Genomic DNA, 21238 nt, shown 5'->3' with positions numbered 1-21238 from the left:
GCTGAATTCCAACCAGCATCCTAAAGTTTCTTGGTGGTATCCTTTACAGTCCTCTGTTCGGTCGACAAGGGACTGAAGTGGGCAGCTTTCCTCACACATGCAGTGCAATGTACTGTAGTGTTCCCGTTCACTGAATTCGCAGTTCTGCATCAGACCTCTAACTCGTTTCCTAAGTCTTGGTCAGCTTGAATTTAAGCCACGAACCATGCTTCTACTGTATAAACGTCTAGAGGAATCACAAACTATTTGAGAGGCCATGATTCCAGGGGGAACTGACAAAGTCTATCTCTAAACACCTAGCGCAGTCTCTCGAGAGACTGTCAAAAATCTCTTTCTCCATTTGCGTTGCAAGTAAATGGAAACACAGTCTCAACCCAGAGTCACTTGGCAGTAGCGGCACTTAACCACTGTTATTGTCACTGCTTGATACCAACGTTAGCCTACTATACCATGTTCAGCCACCGCTGGAAAACGTACTGCTCTAGTACCACACGTGTCAGACATGGAGAGCGACAAGTGTGTGATTTGAACCCATGCATGCAGAGCACAATGTATTAGTAGTCCATCGCCTTAACCACTCAGCCACGACTACAGCAAACGCTGCTATTGCTGCATTCTTGCTACAATCTCACATGGATCGCGAGACGCCGGCGTAAATCTTTTTCAAAATCGTCTCCGTTAAAAAAAAAAACCTTTCCAAAATACAAACCTTGCAGACAGACACGCCTCTGAGGAATTAAGGGTTGCTTCATGTAGAAATGATAAAGTCTCCCCGTCCGGACAGGAAAATGGCACTTTGTTAGACACAAAAAAACAATCAACAACAGACAAATGTCTACAAGCATTTTAGAAGCCGCACTTGAAATAGCTCTTACATTCGTGTTAGACGCAGGAATCGCCTTTTTATTGACGCTCTTACAAACGCCATGGAAAGCAAAACAAAGCAAAGCAGAGCAGAACAAAACGAACAAAATAAAACCCTCATGTCCTGCACTTGAATATAATGCCGTTACGTGCCGAAGCGGTATTGGACGTCATCCTAGCACTGCAACCCGGGGCGTACGGTATATGGGAACGAGCACACGTCACGAATCGTCTCTAATCACTCCCTGCACTGTAAGGCGCCTTGAAGCGTGTACCCTCAACATTCATCTTTGCGCATCTGTGAAAGGTAAACTCTTGAGCAAACTCTGAACCAGACGCTCAAACTCCAGCTAGGATTAGGGGTAGCATTCCCACGCTACTTGAACACTTTGTTTACGCTCAGTGCTGGATTTTAGGAACTTTAGGACGAGTGGGACTTTTCTCCTATCTGTCAATTCGTTTTGTTTTGGAGACTCTTGGCTGTCTGTGTTGTATAGTGCAGCGTGAAGAAAACGTTTTCGAAAACTGTGCCGGCTCAAAAGTTGTAAGAAATCCTCTCCAGCTCTTTTAAGTCTCTTCAGTTTTGTCATTTAAAGTGAAACTAGATGTATAACTGGTGCCTCACTTATGCAAATATTGCAAATTTACATAAGTGAGGCTCCAGTTCGACATCTAGTTTCACTTTATATGACAGAAGTACATCAGACTGTGCCGGACTGGGGGATCACTTCCGGTTATTTTTACCATCTTAAACATTTGAAATTCTCCCCTATGCAATTGTGACACTTTATCTTGGCTCCACCTAGGACACTCTTCAATCTTCCATCACTTCTCTCGTCTCCCACAACACTCTCGTCTGTCGGCAGTATGTGGCGTCTTTGAATTACCACCAATCTCACCACAGCAAGAAAGCAACGGGTTTTGGCAAGAGAGGAGGAGACTACCTGGCCCGAACGGGGATCGAACCCGCGTCCTTGGCGTTATTAGCACCACGCTCTAACCAACTGAGCTAACAGGCCTCGTGCCCGCTGTCTTCTCTGTGCTGCAAAAAATGGAATTCAGGGAAGTTTCTTTTGTCCTTCTTTGAATAGAAAGCCCTGCGATTCAGTGTACGGGCTTTCTCGTGCTGTTTAATGGTTCTTGTAACCCAAATCCTACACTGGCCTGAAGTGCCCCCCCATTTCACAGCATTTTTTAGCTGATTTCAAATGTACCTAAAGGAGAAGCATTATTGAAGACCATCAATTACCAAGAGCTTTTGTCAAAGGTTTTGGTGGTCACTTTTAATGACCACAGAGAGCTATGACCTCGGTTTTACATCTCATCCAAAAGACGGCGCCTTTTACCACACAGCGTCTCCGTCACTATACTGGGGCATTGGGACCCGCACAGACCTCAGGGTGAGCACCCCACAGCTGGCTCCATTAACACCGCTTCCAGCTGTAAGCTTTGCTTTTCCCTGTAGGTCACCCTCATCCGGGTACTGACCTGGTTCACACCTTCTAAGCTTTAGTGGGTTTTCAGTTGCGAGTTGAAAGGGGATGCAAGTGATGGAGCCGCTCGCTGCAAAAGCCACTGCATTGGCCGGGAATTGAACCCGGGCCTCCCGCATGGCAGGCGAGAATTCTACCACTGAACCACCAATGCACGCTGCAAGGGGCTCCAAAAAAGACGCTTTTTTACCACTCTGTGCTGGATGTTGGGTCCCAAGGGAACTTCTGGACGAGTGAGAATTTTCTGCTATCAAAATTTGGTTTCGGAGACTTTTGGCAGCCTACAGATGCAGCCATTCAAAATGCGCGGGCGATACCGCATTATTTTGCGGTACCCTGTACGCAGTCTACCGCAAGCTACCGGTAAATACCGCGAGTTACCGTAAATTCTCCTATAATACGACAAGCAAAATAATAGTATCCGGAATTTCCGCAAGGTGGAGCTAATAAAGCTCAACCTCTCATGTTTGAGCTGTGGCCATTAAAGTCTTTAACGAAGATATTACTAATAGTATTAATAATGAATGACCTTGGACAAGCTGTAAGTGTAAACTCAAAGTATTGCCCTGGTCAACATTCTTTTTTTCATTGACCGTCTTTGTAAAAGTAACACCACAGCATTTCGCAATCACGCATTTGTTTCCAATCATGCAAAGTACAGTAATTTTTGAGAATCGATTCACCATGCCTTTCACATGCTCATAAAAGAGATTGATTTAGGAACATAAACATATTACCGTATGAAAACTGTACTGTATACAGTATGTATATGTATATTTAATGTCTTAACTGTGCCCATTTAAGTATTGAATATTCATATCTGATTTTACCACTGAAGGGAAATCTTAGTAGCTGAGCATAAAAAGAATAGGAGCATACTGCAACGCGTGTGAAGGCCATAAACGATATTAATTTTGGAACATAAACATAGAGTATATGGCTGGTCTCGGTGATCGCTTCTCGGCCTTCTGGCTAAGATCGGAAAGTACGTGGCAGGCCCGCGGCTTGATGACTTGGCTGGGGGACGAGAAGACGACGACGGAGAAGACGGAGAAGACGACGGCGGTGACGGCGGCGGAGAGGAGGGAGATCGAGGACCAACCAGAGGGAGGAGAACCAACCTGCCGGAGGAGGACGGAGGCCGCGGATTCCAAGCTACCACGGGTAGTCGCCCTGGGTTGAGCCCAGGGGGCGAAGTGGGGCTTCCTGATGGCGGCGGCGGCGGCGACGACGGCGGCGGCGGGTGAGTGGACCCGCGACCTGGCGGCTGGGCACCCTCTGTCCCGTGAGGGACAGATGCGGCGCACAGTGCGCTTCGTGGTGAAGACGGCGGAAGATAAGGCTACCTGGATGAAGAGGGACAAGTTTGAAAGAGACATTTTGTTTCATGGACTTGGGATTAAGGTCAAGGATATCACTAGTTTGCAGGATTTCCCGGGGAAAGGTATTTTTGATTTGACAATGGAGTCGGACAAGTTGTGCGAGACTGTGTGGCAGAAGGCGCAATCCGGGAAAAATTCTTTTCCGATGTCTTTGTTTTTGATGGAGCCTCTCTTTGCGAGGGAGCTGAGGACGCTTACCGTCCACCTGTTTAACACGTTGTTGCCTGAGCGAGACATTGTGATGTATTTAACCAGGTTTGTGGACATTCAAGGGGCCGGCAGCAAAGTGGTGGACGAGGCGGGGGTCTGGACCGGGAGGAGGAGGTATTTGGTCAGGCTCCGACCTCAGCCGTCTGGAGAGGAGGGCGTTTTGCATCCCCCTGCCTACTTTAATATCGGGTCAAACAGGGGCTACCTTTTCTACCCAGGGCAGCCCCTGACATGTAAAAAGTGTTTGCAACAGGGACACATTGCAGCGAACTGCCCAGGAGGTTTTTGCAGGAGGTGCGGTGCGGAGGGACACGAGGCGAAGAACTGCGGACAGGTACTGACATGTGATCTGTGTGGGTCAGCGGGTCACGTGTATCGCTCGTGTCCCAGAAAGCAGAAGAGCTTTGCGGACATTGTGAAGGCTCCCCCGAAGGATCCGAGACTGGAATTACCAGGACCCTCCGGTGGTCCGTTTATGTTTTTCGGGACTGTGGGGAAAACTAAGGAGGGGGATAAGGGTGGACCAGGGCAAGCAGCAGAGGGGGCGGGTGAAGCGGGTGACGAACACCCAGAGTCCAGGTCCTGGGCTGATATGGTCCCAGAAGGCCGACCAGAGTCCCCGAGCTGGTCCCCGGTTTTAAGTAGGTCTACAAAGAGGAAGGGAGGGAGAGGGCCGAAGGGCCCTGATTTGCGACGCGCCAAGTTGGGGTTGCAAAATCGTTTCCGGGGGCTGCCTATTGAGACTTTAGGCAGCGATTCAGATGGAGTGGAGGAAGACAGTAGCCGGGAGGGGGTAGCATCCGGGAAATCCCTCGAGCCTGGTTTCGAAAAGGTGGAGGGTGCGGGTGGAGTGACGGGAATGAAAGGAGAGGAGGTGGCGGGGAGGGGAAAAGCAAGGGGGGAAAGGTCAGGGGAGGGATTGGAGGTGGAGGGGGGTACTCTTTCTGCCGTTTCAGTCGCCCCTGAGGAATCAGAGGAGGTGGAGGTGAGCGAGGAGCCACTTCCTCCAGGTCAAGGTGAGCCGGTAGTGGCTAGTGAGGGAAGTGAGATGGAGGTAGGGAGTTTAAAAGAGATAGAACAGACGGCTCACCCGCAGGTACCCGGGGATCCCGAGAGCGAGTCATCTTCCTCGGGGGAGGGGAGCTTGCAGCACTCCGGGGAGGGGGAGAGCGATTCAACATCAGCTGAGACAGATAACTCAGAGGTTAGCCAGGAAGAGGAGACTAGGGTACAAACTTCTCATGACCCGCCATGAGTCGTATTATTTGTACGGTAAATGTGAGGGGTTTGAGGAACCCTGCGAAGCGGACTGGCGTCTTCAAAGACCTTGCGAGTCGCCAGTTCGGCTTTTGTTTTGTTCAGGAGGTTCATTTGGGGTCACAGAAGGATGTAGCGGATTTTAAGAAAGAATGGCAAAAAGGAGAGTCCTGGTGGAGCATTGGAGGGGTGCACTCTTCAGGCATCGGGATTTTATGTGGGGTGTCAAATTTTGTGGGGGGTGAGGTTTGTGTGGTTGTTCCGGGGCGTTTATTGGTAGTGGATGGGGTGTGGGACGGCCTGAAAGTGCGCCTGATAGCGGTGTATGGACCGGCTGAAAGGCGCCTTCAGGCAGATTTTATAAGAAAGATCGAGCCACTCCTATTTACCAACAGAACGGTGGTGATGGGCGGGGATTTTAATGTCGATATTGGTGACACAAATAGGGCAGGGGCGCGAGCCCTGAGAGAGTTGGTGAGTCATTTTAAATTGCAGGACGGCCTTAACATCTCGGGCCCGGCCTCTAAACAGTTTACTTGGAGCAACGGCAAGGATATCTTCAGGAGACTGGATTACATCTTCACTACCCTAAGTGGACGGTCTACGGTAGGACAAATTGTTCCTGTATGGTTTTCTGACCACATGTTGCTGTCTGCCTGTCTGACCTCGGATGACCCAGGCCCCAGATCAGGTTACTGGAGGCTAAATGTTAAGGTGTTGTCCGAGGTTGAGTACAGAAGCAGGATATCTGGCCTGATTGAAAGTCTCTGCAGTCAGAGATGGAAATATCTGTCCGCTGTCAATTGGTGGGAGATGTGTAAAAGAGTTATATGCAAGGAATCGGTCAAATATTGCCGAGACAGGAGACGGAAGGAGAGGGAGGATTTAGATCAGCTCCAACAGGAGTTACAGACCCTCTATGAGGGATTTAATCAGGGAGGCTCTTTTGACGCACCGAAGGCGGCGGAGATCAGGCTTCGGATGAAAGAGTGGTGGTTGGCGCGAGCCAACGATTTTCTCTTTAGAGCGAAGGGAAATTGGAGGGAAAAGGATGAGAAATGCTCGGCTATGTTTTTCGGCTCGGTGCGTTCTCGGCAAGCCAGAACTTTGGTGGAGGGCCTAAAGCAAAAAGACGGTTCCGTTACCTCTGACCCAGCAGATATGGTCAGGTGTGCCTCGGATTTTTACAGGGAACTGTTCTCGGGGAAACCAGTGGACACTGACTTGTGGGAGGAGTGGTTGGCGGGAATAGTGACGGTAGAGGAGGGCATGCCTGAACTGGAGGGAGAGCTTTCGGGTGAGGAACTAAGGGAAGCCATGGCAGGGATGCGGAGGGGGACGGCTCCCGGAATTGATGGCTTGCCCATTGATTTTTACGTGGTGTTTTGGGATAAACTGCAGCCTATCCTGCTCGAAGTTTTTAACGAAATCTTAGAGTCAGGGGAGTTAACGGGAACTATGAAAACTGGAGTTCTGTCTTTGATTTTTAAGAAAGGGGACAAGGAGGACCTGGAAAACTGGAGGCCGATCCAATTGCTCTGCACTGACTATAAGATCCTGGCCAGGGTGCTGAGTAGGCGGCTGAGGAAGGTGATGCCGGGTCTGGTCTGCAGGGATCAGACCTGCAGTGTGGAAGGAAGGAAACTAGCCTGGAATCTCCAGTTGGTGAGAGACATCATTGAATGGGTGGAGGAAAGGGGCTTGGAGCTCATTCTGGTAAGCTTAGATCAAAGTAAAGCCTTTGACAGAGTGTGTCATCCCTTCCTTTGGGAGGTTTTAAAGAGACTAGGGATTGGTGGAACTTTTATCCGATGGCTCAGGATTTTATATAACGGGGTCATCTCAAGGGTATGTGTGAATGGAAGGTTGGGGATGGGGTTCGTGGTTAGCCGTGGGGTGAGGCAGGGGTGTCCCTTGTCCCCTCTCCTCTACGTGCTATACCTGGAGCCCCTTTTGCGACGAATCCAGAGTGACCCTTGGGTGGAGGGTGTACTAGTCCCGGGTAGCGGTGGAGCACAGGCAAAGCTGATGGCTTACGCAGACGATGTAACTTTGTTTCTTACCACTGACAGGTCTCTCACTCGGGTTCTGCAGATAGCGGACGCCATGGCTGCAGGAACGGGTGCACTGCTTAATCTCAGCAAGTGCACCGTCAAATATTTTGGCAGATGGAAGAACAGGCAGGATGTGGTAGGAGGTCTCAAACTAGAGACAGGGCCCGTGAAGATCTTGGGGGTCAGTTTCCATACTGCTGACTCTGCCACAATTAACTGGAGGAGTAAGATCTCAAAAGTGAATCAGAAGTTAGGTTTGTGGCAGAGTAGGCATTTGACACTGGTAGGAAAAGTCCTGGTAGTGAAGGTGGATATATTGCCGTTGCTCATCCATCTGGCCTGTGTTTTCCCGCTGCCTCCCAGGTTCCGTAGAGAGCTGGTGAGGACCATCTTCCGCTTCATTTGGGGCGGAGGATATGAGTACATCAAGCGGGTGGATATGCACAGGCCGGTGGAGGAAGGAGGTCGGGCGGTGCCGGACCTGCCGGTGAAATTGGACTCACTTTTCATCTCGGGGCTGTGCAGACTTCTGAAGGAGAGTCCGGACCACCTGTGCGTCCCCTTTGCACACTTGTGGTTTGCCTCTGCAGTAAAACATTTGGTAGTGTGGACAAACACAACACCCAAGGCAGAAAGGCTGCCATGGTATTATAAACATGCGGTACAATGGCTAAAAAAGCACCCGGATGCTAAGGAAGGTACAGCACTGCTGGACCACAAGGCACTGTACCAGCTGGCTACTGCAAAGGAGGAGCCGGCTATTGTGGGAGTTCCGGGAGAGGTGTGGAGGCAGACGCAATCGGTAGGGCTGGAAAATAAGCTGAAGGACCTCAATTGGTTGGTGGTGTGGAACAGACTTCCAGTCCGAGAGACTTTACACAGACATGGTCTCTCCAGGCAGGACAAGTGCCCACGCACTGACTGCCAAGAAACCGAGTCCATCGCACACGTTTTATGGGATTGTGGGTTTGCACAGAGGGTATGGGACCAGTGTGGGGGCCTTTTAACGCAGGTGAAACTAGACTTTGTGGTGTCCAGACAAGTTATACTGCGTGGAATCCCAAAAACAAGGAGATGGGGGATCAATTTTTTGTTATGGCTGGTGATCAGGTTTGTAAAATATCATCTGTGGGCATCACGCAAAGACCTCACTGAGCATGGGGTCAGTGGAGCACCAGCCGCTGTCGTGCATAAAGTGAAATATGATATAGCATGTCGGGTAAAATGGGATATTCTGAGGTGGGGTTTTGCGGCAGCCAAGGAGAGGTGGAAGGGGCTATTTTCGTTGGGGTGATTATTATGTTTTGTATAGTAAAAGTCGGTATGGTTTTGGTGAATGTTTTGTTTTTTCAGATGTGGGGGTGGGTTTTGATTTGCATTTGAGGCGGGGTTAAGGAAATTGTATTTTGCTTGGGTTTTCAGAGGTGTGGGTTTTTGAATGTTGTTTTCTGTGTTTTTTGAGTAACATGTGGGTTGATTTTTTTGTGTGATGGGTCTTTTTTGCTGTTTTGTATGTTTTATACGTTTCTAATAAAAAAAAAAAAAAAAAAAAAAAATATGGCTGGTCTCGGTACTTTAAAGAAAACATACACGAAACATGGTTTCATTATGACCAGAATCGGTCTTGAGATATTTTTAACTTGATTTACAGTATTTGAGAGGTATGTCTTAACACCGATACTACAGTGCTTAAGTACTGCTCACGTATATGTTTCTAGGTTTATATTATGCATTTCATACGGTCAAATTACTTTTGAGCAACTAATAAGAAGCGCGAAACGGTATGCGTTTTAGTTTCGTTTTGTGCTGGGACCCGTGGATTGATTAGAGATATCAAGTACATACAAGTCATTTTTTAAATGTAGTTCGTCTTGAAAAAATGTTACGAGTACATCATCTATCAACAATTACACAGGTTCTGTTTCCATATTGCGGATTTTGGTTACGTAATATTATTTTCTAGATTTCACGTTGTGAATATATGATTTGGGCAAACAGAGCCGCAAAGAAGTACATTATGGGTTGTTGTTGTTTTTTTTGCAGTTTTATCTAGAACAAGCGATGCTTAAACCTTTGTCTGATTCTTGTGAAACTATCCACACGACAGTTACAGTACCTAGGAGTTGACTTCAGTGATGTCACTGATGGGATGTTTCTAAAAATCCATCCTCTGTAAAACGTCTTCTCTAGTTGTCCTGCATATGTATTCGCTAATGAAGCTGTGTGTTCTGAGCCTGGATCTCTACATTTCTGTATGAACCAGCTTAGAGGGCTAAAGACAGCTTGTGTTTAAATTGAGTGTAAGGCAATTTATGCTTCTAAAGTCATGGTCAGCATTTATTATTGTACTGTGCTGTAAACTTGTTCTGTGCCTAGTCACATTATTTTATAGCGTTTTTATAGTGTTATCAAATCCGGTGGCGCTGTGTGTTAGTTTCCTGACTCCCATGTCACATGGTCTGTGATTGAAACCTGTGAAACCGGTTTAATTCGTCACAGCCAGCACTCCGGCAGAGAGGGGGTTGTACTCGTAAAGTAGAAGCAGGCGAGATTTCCAGCAAAAGACACCTCCCCCCCACCCTCATACGATTCGCATTGTAATTACACATTGTAATTGTATTACACATTGTACACATGCTTAAAAGAGAAGAGAGAAAACACAAGCCTTCTTCAGGTGTGAGGGTCTTCTGCTCAGAATGAAACGCTAAAATGTAATGTAGGCTCTGAATGGGTTCAATTATGATTTGGGCTTGATTAAGGTCGCTGCCTTTCATCTAAAACCCTACTTGAATCCTTCGAAACTAAAAATCAGTGTTTGTGAGTTCTAAATAAAGAGGTATCCAGGTAACAGTGAAACGGGCGGACAGTCTGGGGAGATCGCCCGTTTTCCATGTAAATAGTTCCCTGGTTCCGCACCCCTTGGTGTTTCTCTCGCTCTCTCTCGGGTCACCTGATCATTAGCTCGAAAGATTTCAGTGCTTTGTGTATATTCTAATGGTAGTGGGGGCAGGGTGTGTGCGAACAGGTTTGGTTGAAATTGCATTGGAGATCTATGTTCTTCACACCTGAAACATTTCCTCTGAAAGCATTTTCTTCGCAGTTTAACCGATCTTGTTACAGCATGTTACAGTTTACTATTATTAACCATATTAATTTTAAGTACTTAATGCCATTTTTTGACCAGGCACGAATATTCTTAAGTCCATATCTTCGCAAGGGAATCAGTGCGAATTGCAATACTAATTAAATTAAAACTACTAACTACTAACTAATACTAATTAAAACAAACCAGAAACGTGTTGTTCTGTCTAATGACATTACAAGTGGAAAGATTACAGATTTTAATCGTCTTTAATTTTGTTACGTTATACATTTTAGAAACGTTTCATCCATACAAACACCACAAAACTATTTTCGATTGTATTTCTGAATAGTATGTTACACTTAGTTCACTGTTTTAAATACATCTAATTAAGAAAGTTAGGTGTTAGCATAAACTATTAGCAATCAATAATATTAAATTTAGCACTGTAATAAGCTGTTGCACTTTCCCCCGCATCTTGTAAAAATATATTTTCATTGTTCAAATATACATTAAGTCTGACTATCATATAATAAGTTAAATACAAAACTAAAGAAAAAATAGGGTTAAATATAATTCAAAATATTTTGCTAACAATGTTAACTGTTTATGAATAATAAAATGTATTAACTAAGGAGTAGGATGGCACAGTTGTTAGTATGTTTTTTGTTTTGTTTCTTTTTCATAAATACAACAGTAGTACCTGATGTCTCAGTGGCTTTCAAAATTAAATTATGCATGCAAACCTGTGAACCAGAAAGATAACTAAGATACCCATCCATTTATAATGGTGGCGAAGTGGTTAGCATTGCTATCTTGCAGCACTGGGGTTTTAGGTTCAATTTCTGCCATCCTGTGTGTGTGGGGTTTACATGTTCTCTCTGGGTTACATGGTTTTTCTCCATATGTGTGATATGACTCCCTCTCGCACTCCGAAACATACTGGTAAGTTAATTGGTTTATGGGAAAACTGGCCCTGGTGTGTGTGTGTTTGTGTCTGTCTGTCCTGTGATGGACTGGCGCTATGTCCAGGGTGTATTCTGCCTTGTGTCCGTTGCTTACTGGGATAGGCTCCAAATCCTCTGTACTGGATAAAGAGATTAGAAATGGATGGAAGTAAAGGCACTGTGTGGATGGAACTATACACAGTGTTAGAAACCCACGATGAAATGGCAGCATCTCACTGAGAATAAAATATTTTATAGTGCTGGCTTAAGGAAACAGCCTTTCCACCTCTCTTGCACATCAGTATCCATACCTAGTTATTTAAACAAATTGCCTCTAATTATAAACATCTTAATATGCTGGCTCTGTGGATCCGCATCAGCTATGTTTGCCCATTCCTTCAATTCATGTGCATCCAACACACAGTTCAATGCCAGCAACTACACATAATCTAAAATACAATCCTTATTTCAGTATCTATGTAAACATATAGTCTGTTAACTTCATCATCTTCATCAAAAGTATGCCTAACCCCATTAGGAAGTGTTCTTGTTATAAGTGTATTCCTCAGCTTTCCCCAAATTATCTTCTTCTTGCCAACATCTCTAGTCTTTTATCCTGCAATAACTCAGCCAACACTTAAATCTCCAAAAGCTGCTTGTGTTAATTTCTTTAAATCACAAATATCATGTGTAAATACTGGCCATGTAATACTCTGCATTGCGGAATAATAGTTTATTTTAAAGGGAACTAGAGAAATCAAGAAAAGCTTTTTTTCTAGAATTAATAAATGCACATCCTGTTCACTGGGGAAATTAAATCCACACTGAGCAATCTTCAATATGTTCAGAATATGACAGCAAGAATCCTATCAGGGATGCATTACACCTGTTTTCAAGTCCTTGCACTGGTTACCTATCAGATTTCGAGTCAACTTCAAAATCCTTATCCTCCTTATACAGATGCAGCCATTCAAAGTGCGCGTTACAGACACGTACCGCAGGTGGCGTCGCTCAGTGTGACGCAAGATGACGCGTGGCACCGCAGTACGTGATTGGTTGACCAACAGGGGCACTCGTGGTCCGTTGGTCTGTCGTAGAAAGACTTACAGTACAGTAAACGTCTTTGCTGTGCCCGTTGTAGATATTGAATTTTACCACTGAAGGGAAATCTTAGTAGCTGAGCATAAAAAGAATAGGAGCATACTGTAACGCGTGTGAAGGCCATAAATGATATTAATTTTGGAACATAAACATACAGTATATAGCTGGTCTTGGTACTTTAAAGAAAAAAATACACACCAGTATTCCATTTCTCCCTAACGATTTTAAGCATCGAAGTATTTAACTAGCATGTGAAATAGCGTGTGAAAAAGTGGTAGTTTTAAGCTTTTCTGCTAATATAATATGGAATCGCGTATCTAAAGAATTTAATAACGGTATTCGTGTGCTGCGACAGGGCTGTGTAGGGCTGTTTCGCCTGCCTGTTCATGTGTGCTGTCTTGTAGCCGACTGGTCTAGGTGCGTGACTACCAGCTGGCAGGTTGTGTGTTCGAATCCAGCTGGTGCTAGACTCTTCTTTTAACAAACATTTCTTCGAAAAAATAGAATAGCGATATTATGGACAATCAATTGACTTTTATATTTCAAAATATCGCAACATGATCGATATTTGCGATATTTTGAACATATCTTCCCTCCTGACAGTGGCTCCTGCTTCTATTGTGTGTGTGTGTGCAACAGAGTAAATTTTTATAGAGAAATGGAGGCTGGACAGTATGCGTTACAATATAAACATTTATATTGATTTAAATCGTGTTCTGATTTAAATCGCAAACGCGTGTTTAATTATATGTGTTTTTTAATCATAATCAGGCTAATGCAACATAAATTGATACAGTATCTTTGTCTTCTAAGTATCTTAATAAACTTTCAGCATAGCTTTCTACCCGTCAAGATTTATATTTCTTGGGATTTTGGGATCAAATGTGGAAGGATTAGATTATAATCGTTTTTATTTGTCAAATACGTGATTGTATTTCTGAATGTTATGTGACACCTACAGCAGTTCACTGCTTTAAATACATCGAATTAAGAAAGTTATGTGTAGCACTTTAGAACTTTTTTCTGAACCAGGGAAAATCTGATCATGTTTCTCTATAACAATAATAAAAAACTTTATTTTACATATCGCCTTTAAAAGTGGCATCTCAAAGCAATACAGTAGATCGAAAAACAGTTAAAAGGGACCAAATTAAATACCAGACAATCGCAAACGCGTTTTCAATAAAATTATTTTATTCATTCAGCAGTTTGTGAGAGGGACATCCAGCAGGGAGAGACACACACACCGGTTTTCATTGACAAAATTGTTTTTTTTCAATTCCTCTTGTCTAACAGGAATGTTTTGTTTGTGGACAGACTGTTAGACAAGAGGAAAAGACCGCCTCCTCCTACGAAGCATTAATCGCGTATCTAAGGAAAATTGCAGTATACCTTTGTTCATGCACATCATTATACAGTACAGTATCTCAATTTGTATTTCGATTAAAAAAAATCGTTTGCCCAGCCACTACAGTTGTTATTGTTTTTATCCTGTAAAGCGTTTCCTTTTTCTGCGTTTTCCATTTCCTTTTTCTGATCACTCGCTTTCTGGATACACATCTCACCTGTCCTGTTCTTTGTTTTCCTGGTTTGCTGATTATGCCTGCTGCGGTCCACTCCTACCCTCACACCTAAAGAATACTATTTTAAATTTCTTGGCGCAGTTCATTAACCCTTGTATGTGCTGTCCGCGCCGAAAATGCAATTAAAAAAAAGTCAAAAAACGCGCTCAAAATACAATTTATAGCTTAATAAGATACACTCCACAGGCAAATTTAATTGTGTGTTAGTTTCCTGACTCCCATTATTTAAACTGCGACACTGATCATTCATCTCTAAATAAACTTTATTTTATATAGCGTTTTATGCGAATAGGTAATTAGATTGCTCATAAACCTAATTGCTTTTTCTACATAAACACAGCGTGATTGCTCTCTGAAAATGCTTTTCCTTTATTTTTAAAGTAGGCTCAGATTTCAACTATAGATCGTATTATTATAAACTTTCTTGGAAAAATGTATTTTATGTAAACCATGTTTGCTATTAATTCATTTAGGGCTAAAATACGTTCATTGTCTTCCAATCGAGTCGAGTTGACATTGGAAGCCTGCCACACCCGGACTGTTAAACCAACGCATTAGCACGTCAAAGCCCGTATTGGTATTGAGCCAGTATTGTCTTTAGTATTCCCCCCCTCTCCCCTCAATTCAATTCAATTCAAGGTGTTATATTTGCATGACAGATGGGTACAAGCAGTGTTGGGTATGTATATTGTAATGCTTTCGGCAGACAGGCACTGTGTAAGAGCCGGCGCACCAGAGGAGCGCACTGAGGGAGCGTCTGCATTTATAACTTAGTTTTTAAAATTAGTCAAGCAATATGAAGCATCTCCTTTTACGTTTAAGTCCCTTAAATACATTGAGCCAGCCACTACTGTTGTTATTGTAGTGGTTTGTCATCACTTAAGATTGCTTTTGATACCATCCTTACACAAAGCAGAAGGGAGATCTTAGTGCCTAAGCATAAAAAGAATAGGAGCATACTGCAACGCGTGTGAAGTCCATAAACGATATTAATTTTGGAACTTAAACATACAGTATATGGCTGGTCTCGGTACTTTAAAGAAAACATACACACCAGTATTCCATTTCTCCCTAAACATTTTAAGCATCGAAGTCTTTAACTAACGCGATACCGGAGTCAACAAGCATACTTTTAGAATTTGATTAAAAGGGAATATAATATGGAATCGCATATCTCAAGAAATTAATAACGATATAATTATATTCATGTTGCAAAAGAACTGCAACGGACATAAAAACTCCCTTGCCTTTAACAGAGCGTTCCATAATTTCTAACTACGAAAATGCCAGGTGAAAGGATTTGTAAACATATTTTGTTAAAGCGAGTCAGTTTTTTCCGCAACACATAAAAGACATTTTTCCAAGAAAGTTTAGCCTTTGTCACTAATGAAACCACTAAATAAAGACATAAATCTAGAAATCTTAAGATTTGTTTTATTTAATGTTGGTAGCAGGATGAACTGTCAGAGTGTATATTTTGTCGCAGAGTTGCTGCAAGATGTTAACAGTGAAAAAGGTATTTAGAAATGAGTTATTTCAAGATGAAAATTTTCAGAATAATTGCAAATCTAGCAGGATAGAGAAAGCACAGAAAACTGGCAGTTAGATTGATCAGACTAGTATGAAAAGTCATTTAGCAAAGGGAATGAGAAGAGTGACAAACTAGTATACTTTAGATCTTTTTAAATCTGATCATGTTTCCCTATAACAATAATAAAAAACTTTATTTGATATATCACCATTAAAGGTGGCATCTCAAAGCAATACAGTAGATGTAAAAACAGATAAAAGGACCACAGATTACAAAGTAAATGCATATAAGAAAGACAAGCAGTTAGAGGTGCTACCAAAATTAGAAAATGAAGCAGATACAGACACTAAGTCTTCTGAAAAGAAAGGTTCTGAGGTTAGATTTAAACTGGCCCTGGTGTGTGTGTGTTTGTGTCTGTCTGTCCTGTGATGGACTGGCGCTATGTCCAGGGTGTATTCTGCCTTGTGTCCATCGCTTACTGGGATAGGCTCCAAATCCTCTGTACTGGATAAAGAGATTAGAAATGGATGGAAGTAAAGGCACTGTGTGGATGGAACTATACACAGTGTTAGAAACCCACTATGAAATGGCAGCATCTCACTGAGAATAAAACATTTTATAGGGCTGGCTTAAGGAAACAGCCTTTCCACCTCTCTTGCACATCAGTATCCATACCTAGTTATTTAAACAAATTGCCTCTAATTATAAACATCTTAATATGCTGGCTCTGTGGATCCGCATCAGCTATGTTTGCCCATTCCTTCAATTCATGTGCATCCAACACACAGTTCAAAGCTAGCAACTACACAAAATCTAAAATATGAGCTCTACTTGCCACTTACAATACCAACAGTACCAGCTAACTTTAGTAGTGACATTTTCATGGATCTTTTTAACAATAAAATTTACAACATCAGACTTCAGACACAATTAAACAGGGCTCAAAAAAGTCTGGTACAAACATTTTCAGCATGGAATAAACCTTTACTTTAATGGTATAAACCTTAAATGGATTCATATTCTCAATAAGATTTGGTGCTCAGTAACATGACTTAGAAACTGACAGAAGACATACGTATCATGCTTATCCTTCTATTTTTCATAATTGTAAACTCCTTAAGGCAGTTACATTTTCTCTGTTCTGACCTGGAGTTACAGAGAAATTTAAATTCTAATAAGAGATTTGTAATGAGGAAAGTCATACCAATCACTCATACCAGGATTTGCAATCACAATACAAATACTTTCTTTCTGTATGTGTTTATTTTGCAGTTTGAGTCTATGGCATTCCTTTGGGGGTCTATACTCCAAGGCATGACTTTTTTATGGGAACATGACATTTTTTTAAAGTCTTTTAATGCAAGCTTCATATAAACCCTTAGCAGTGGTTACTGTCTGGAGCAGGTACTTGAATGGCACAGATTCATTGAAATGATTCAATTTCTTTTGAAAATATTTGGGATAATACATATTCCAGAAATCACAGCCGTTGAATTATCCAGAAATTAATTTCTCTCAGGGTGTATTTAACCCCTCATGGATGGCATTGTATGAAATGAGTTTGAAGTTCCCCATTTGCCTCTATTATGAGATGCTGTGGACACTATTTTATACATTTTAGGAGTGTCCATAGGAAGGTATGTTCTAGAAAGAGTGAACTTCTGTTTTGCCATTATTTTTAATAGGGGCGTTACATGTTTACACTTGGTGCTCCTACTAGAGGAGAGGATATGATTAATCTAGGCTTATCACAGAAACTGAAACACATCTGGTTGGTGAGTCTACTGTGGGTAAAATGTTACTGGTACCGCATGTTGTAAAGCTCGGTATTTTCTCTCTTGGCCTGACTTTTTTTAATGTCTGAGTGTTAGAATCCATGTTGTTGCTGGTAAGGGAATGGTAGGTGCTGTGATTGACACAGTCAAAGCCTTGTACAGAGATACCATTGTAGCTGTTTGACAGTATTTTAGATGCCCTTAGTTAAAAGCATGGGAGGAAGTACTGCCAAGGGAAGGGGGGGGAGCAAGGATTTTTTCTTTGATTTTGTGAGGTTATTTTTTGTTATATTGTGTTTCAGAAAGCAAGAAAATAAGATTTACTGTATGATAAAAAGAGAAAGAGCTGGAGTAGATCCTCAGATCAGTTTGCTACCAGCAATCAAACAAAAAAATGGAAAGAATTGTCTCCTCCTGATTGGAACCTTTCTTACTGTCTTATTATAATTTATCAGGCTATCTTTTAATTTCCACTGAGAGAAGGAAGTCACTTGTCATGCAGCTATTTTATTCTTCATTGCACAATATGCTCTAAGTTAGCAAATGAAACATGAAATAAATCAAGAATACGATTAACATGAATGTATAAACATCCAAACTATACTTTATCACATTTAATTATTGGGTTAGCTTTTTATTGAGCCAAAATGTTATAAATGTGTGAACGTCTGTAAAATGGAAATATTTATATTTTTCTCTTTTCTGTTACCTGCCTGACAGCATTTTGTATCCCATTCAGTATATTACTGGAAAATATTAGACCCAACCTAAAGAATTCATGGGGGTAGTGGGACACAGTACTGCAAAGAGTCTCCTAAAGGGACAGAGCTATTAGTACTTATGTGTTTGAGTCTGGAGAATATAGTAAACTCTAAACATTAAGGGAATGCATGGAATCGGAAAATATAAATTGCATAGTACACAAGACTTAACTGGTTTTATTCTAGGAAAGCAGACAAGACTGAGTCATGGGACTCAGAGGATCCAAGGCTAGACTGAGTATAATAGGCTTCGGGCTTCTATTGTGACATCTACTGTAAATTACAAAAATGTTAAAAGTAAACAAAATAAAGTAACTAGAATGTGGTCTGAAATCACCCCTTTAGACACCCCTTTTACTTCACTGGAGTCAGATATGAAAGGCAATAGTCTCCCGTTCTGTCTGCTGTGTGTTGCAGCAGAGGGACTCCCTGCAGCTGAAAGGGGCAGAGTAACTTGCATGCCCTCTAGTACAGTTTACACATGCACGACTTTAAAAGCTAGCAAGACAGGTTTCGATTCACATTAGCTGGCGAGCCTTGTTAAAAAACGAATGATAATGTAACATGCCACTGTTCATGAACAAAGTTATACTGAGATTTCCTAAGATACGTGATTAAAAAATAAATAAATAAAAATTTGAATCTCCTGCGGAACACATTCCATAAGAATCAGCGGTTTTACAGTATATATCGCCTTTAAAGGTGGCTTCTCAAAACGCTTTACGGGATAAAAACAACCAGAACAGCAGCAACAACAATATTGTATTTCGTTGCATTTTGAAAACCAAGTAATAACTTAACTATACAGTACGTGCAAACGTTTCGTATGTTGCTGTCGTGAATGCCTGCGTACCCATAAGTATTTTATTTGCCTTGAGTCTGTCTACAGTATCTCTGTCCCACTACCCCCCTCTCTCCCTCAATTCAATTCAATTCAAGGTGTTTTATTTGCATGACAGATGGGTACAATTCTTGTTGGGAATGTATACTTTGATATTTACACCCGGCGCGGCACCGAGGGAGCGTCTGCATTAATAACTTGGTTTTTAAAATTAGCCAAGCAATATGAAGCATCTCCTTTAACTTTTAAGTCCCTTAAATACATTGAGCACAGCTTTCTCACCATCCTTACACAAAGCAGAAACTGTCCGATGACTCACAGTACAAGTGGAAAGATTACAGATTTTAATCGTCTTTAATTTTGTCTTTAATTTTGCCTGTGGAGTGTATCTTATTAAGCTATAAATTGTATTTTGAGCGCGTTTTTTGACTTTTTTTTAATTGCATTTTCGGCGCGGACAGCACATACAAGGGTTAATGAACTGCGCCAAGAAATTTAAAATAGTATTCTTTAGGTGTGAGGGTAGGAGTGGCCCGCAGCAGGCATAATCAGCAAACCAGGAAAACAAAGAACAGGACAGGTGAGATGTGTATCCAGAAAGCGAGTGATCAGAAAAAGGAAATGGAAAACGCAGAAAAAGGAAACGCTTTACAGGATAAAAACAATAACAACAGTAGTGGCTGGGCAAACGATTTTTTTTAATCGAAATACAAATTGAGATACTGTACTGTATAATGATGTGCATGAACAAAGGTATACTGCAATTTTCCTTAGATACGCGATTAATGCTTCGTAGGAGGAGGCGGTCTTTTCCTCTTGTCTAACAGTCTGTCCACAAACAAAACATTCCTGTTAGACAAGAGGAATTGAAAAAAAACAATTTTGTCAATGAAAACCGGTGTGTGTGTCTCTCCCTGCTGGATGTCCCTCTCACAAACTGCTGAATGAATAAAATAATTTTATTGAAAACGCGTTTGCGATTGTCTGGTATTTAATTTGGTCCCTTTTAACTGTTTTTCGATCTACTGTATTGCTTTGAGATGCCACTTTTAAAGGCGATATGTAAAATAAAGTTTTTTATTATTGTTATAGAGAAACATGATCAGATTTTCCCTGGTTCAGAAAAAAGTTCTAAAGTGCTACACATAACTTTCTTAATTCGATGTATTTAAAGCAGTGAACTACTGTAGGTGTCACATAACATTCAGAAATACAATCACGTATTTGACAAATAAAAACGATTATAATCTAATCCTTCCACATTTGATCCCAAAATCCCAAGAAATATAAATCTTGATGGGTAGAAAGCTATGCTGAAAGTTTATTAAGATACTTAGAAGACAAAGATACTGTATCAATTTATGTTGCATTTGCCTGATTATGATTAAAAAACACATATAATTAAACACGCGTTTGCGATTTAAATCAGAACACGATTTAAATCAATATAAATGTTTATATTGTAACACATACTGTCCAGCCTCCATTTCTCTATAAAAATTTACTCTGTTGCACACACACACACAATAGAAGCAGGAACCACTGTCAGAAGGGAAGATATGTTCAAAATATCGCAAATATCGATCATGTTGCGATATTTTGAAATATAAAAGTCAATTGATTGTCCATAATATCGCTATTCTATTTTTTCGAAGAAATGTTTGTTAAAAGAAAAGTCTAGCACCAGCTGGATTCAAACACACAACCTGCCAGCTGGTAGTCACGCACCTAGACCAGTCGGCTACAAGATAGCACGCATGAACAGGCAGGCGAAACAGCCCTACACAGCCCTGTCGCAGCACACGAATACCGTTATTAAATTCTTTAGATACGCGATTCCATATTATATTAGCAGAAAAGCTTAAAACTACCACTTTTTCACACGCTATTTCACATGCTAGTTAAATACTTCGATGCTTAAAATCGTTAGGGAGAAATGGAATACTGGTGTGTATTTTTCCTTTAAAGTGCCGATTCCTGGAATCTGACTGGCTGACACCCCTCTGAAGTGGTTCCATAAAATCTGGTATACGGAAAAGAAAGCATTGATAAATACAAGTGTCTTTTAATACACTCTTTGCTGTGCTCTTGAGGATCCTTGTGATATTTTAAGCTCTAGTTGAATGATAGGTGTCGCATTTTAAATCATTTTCGTAGTTAGAAATTATGAAACGCCCTGTTAAAAGCAAGGAAGTTTTTATGCCCGTTGAAGTAAAACAAAATGCCTGACAAAGTATGGCTTGGACAGATTCCAAGTGCTTGTACAAATGTGCTAAAGAAATTATACTTTGAGTATACAGCTTGTCCAAAGTCATCCATTATTAATACTATTAGTAATATCTTCAGTAAAGGCTTTG

General features: G+C 41.9%; 2 non-coding genes across 2 annotated transcripts; both read right to left on the bottom strand.

Moving 5' to 3' along the window:
- Positions 1-1809: 1809 nt before the first annotated feature.
- trnai-aau (transfer RNA isoleucine (anticodon AAU)) lies at positions 1810-1883 on the bottom strand. Its single transcript has one exon. It is a non-coding gene; the product is annotated as a tRNA-Ile (tRNA).
- A 557-nt stretch (positions 1884-2440) lies between these two features.
- Positions 2441-2511, bottom strand: trnag-gcc (transfer RNA glycine (anticodon GCC)). Its single transcript has one exon. It is a non-coding gene; the product is annotated as a tRNA-Gly (tRNA).
- Positions 2512-21238: the final 18727 nt, after the last annotated feature.

The sequence above is a fragment of the Atractosteus spatula genome, unplaced genomic scaffold, assembly GCF_055471065.1.
Source record: "Atractosteus spatula isolate fAtrSpa1 unplaced genomic scaffold, fAtrSpa1.hap1 Scaffold_97, whole genome shotgun sequence".
Classification (NCBI taxonomy): Eukaryota; Metazoa; Chordata; class Actinopteri; order Semionotiformes; family Lepisosteidae; genus Atractosteus; species Atractosteus spatula.
Note: the sequence above shows the minus strand (reverse complement) of the source record. Positions and strands in the feature narration are given on the sequence as shown.